Source organism: Montipora capricornis, unplaced genomic scaffold (genome assembly GCF_036669925.1).
Source record: "Montipora capricornis isolate CH-2021 unplaced genomic scaffold, ASM3666992v2 scaffold_469, whole genome shotgun sequence".
NCBI lineage: Eukaryota > Metazoa > Cnidaria > Anthozoa > Scleractinia > Acroporidae > Montipora > Montipora capricornis.
The window spans coordinates 2,501-5,000 of NW_027180205.1; positions in this window are offsets into that span (position 1 = coordinate 2,501).

The window sequence follows — 2,500 nt, forward strand, 5'->3', positions numbered from 1 at the left end:
TTTTGCCATCTAAGAAAGAACAAAACATGTGGGGTGTAACCAAAAAAAGTCCAAGGCAATAAAGCTTCCTTTCAGCCTTCTCAGGAACAACTATCCACTGTCAACCATACTTGACTCAAAACAGAATTTCCTTGATCCAACAACACATGACAGTTCCCTAAAACCAAAATTACGTCATTAATGCTTCCAATAGTCTAAAAAAAAAGATTTGAAAAACAGTAACGAACCTGAATCTATAGATATCTATATACATCTGTACCTACACTTCTGTTCTCCCAAACATTATTTTAACAAACATGGATTTTGATTTTGATTTTAAACTCAAATTAATTGCAAATCCATAACTTGGTAACTACCGGTACTTGAACGCAAGGATCGTTGAGTTGTGACTGCTAAAAAGTATAATAACTTAGACATTTACCAGAATAGGGAATATAGATGACCTTAAAAGCAGCTATTTAAAATATTTGATACTAGGGTTACGTTCCCAATGACACAATCATATTCAAAATCAAATCGAATCATTGATCATTCATGTAGAGGTGCCGATCGTAAGGTGTAACGCAGAAAAAAATAACCTTCACGTTGAACAATATTGCCATTTCCCTGCCACCTGGTACAAGCCAATTCGCACATGAACGGAAACCTTGGGAATCCTCCTTTCTGCACATTACAGTAACTTTTTGTACCCGGTGGCAACAAACTTTCCACATTAAAAATTGCGCAAAAACTCACCTGTTTCGCAGCTCTTTTCCCAGGAAATAAAATTTTCCAGGACCAAATTTTCCGAGGATGCCGGTTGGATTGGACTTGCAAACGTTTTACACAACATAGACGTTTTCTAAGAATACATTCCACTTGAAACTGGCGTTAAAACTAGCCTTGATCGCTCTAAAAAAGACGGAAACCAACAACCTACCGATTCTCAAACAGCAGCCATTTTTCTGTTCTCCTTGGGAGTGCTTTTTTCATGAGCGCCAATGATAGTCCCGGAAACGTATCACGTGCCATATTGCGCGACTTATGCGCAGACTTGCGCAGACAATAAAGGACACTTTTGTCTGATTGGTTGATTGTTTTGCTTGTACCCAGGTTTTTTCACGCGCGCGCGCGAAATAACAAACAAAATGGCGGCCAAAGATGTCTTGTTCGAATACTTGCCCTGGGGATTTTTATAGCAGCAGCGACGTGTACAACTTTTTTTCTGTCGGAATAGCGGTAGTTCAGTGAGAGAAGTTGATTCCGGCTAGATTGCAGAATACCCGGCCCACTAATTTACATGTCATTGAATAAGAATAAACTTTATTGTTTTCTGACTCGTTCTTACAATAGGCCCTATATACTACTAACAATTGTCTGCTAAGGTAAGATGAATTCGCTATTCCTTTTGTTTTGTTTATAATCTCAAGCCATAAACTATCGCACCCTATTAAATGTTCTTTAAAAAATTAGTGTATTTTATTTTCCTTCTTGTCCACAGAAACATTATACGAAATGCCAGCGTTGTTTACGTCTTCTTCGCCAGTTCGTACTAGTTACAATTAGCAACGTGTGTGGAGGATTTACGAAATCGCCATGGATTGAAATCGGAGGGTAGATAATGAGGGTACTGTAGTAACTTGTAGGTAGTTGATGAATGTGCAAGCTATTGTTATTTCCCATTATTCTGAGCCTTTTAAATTCGCTGGTTTTTCAGGAAAAATTATGTATTTTTTGTGCTCATGGCTGGAGAAAAATGTAGTAAGCTTGCACTTCATGTTGATTTAAAAACAATAATTTTGAACCTCTCAATGATGACTTCAATTAGGCATTTCCATTACTTTTCCTATTCACGTGCAAATGCCGCTATTTTGTTCCTACTTTTAGGTTAAACCCCCCCCCCCTATTTTCTCATTTTCTGACCATTTTACCCACTTGACACCCTGTAAATAGCAAGTTGTTTAAATTGTACATCATGTGGAGGGGAAACCTCTGCAATGCAGCATGTCAAAACACTGTAGGGAAGATAATTTATTGTTTACCTATTGTCATTAATGTGCCAACCAGAGGCTCGCTGGCTGTTGAAACAAAAGGTTCTTTTGTTCCTGTGTTTGGCACATCAATGCTTGTCATCAAATATCTTCCCTATATATAGATGAACTTCTAATTCACAATAGCTCTGACAACCAAGTGTTTATTAACTTTAAATTTAAAGACAACCAAATATCATATCTTCAATCCTCATCAGAAAGTAAATTTCAACTTACTTCCTTCATTAAACTTAGCTGGTCAATGCCTTGAACCAGTTTCAATCTTAAGATACTTGGGTATGGTATCTATATTGGCCATTACCTTTCCTGGCATGATCATATTCATTGTAACAAAGTTAGTAAAATTAATGTCATAATTAAGGTTAAGCATTGTCAGTAAACATTGTCTAATCAATGTCTATTATTCGCTTATTTAGCCATATTTACTATATGGCTCTATGTTGCGGGGTAGTGATTATGAAAACCCATTG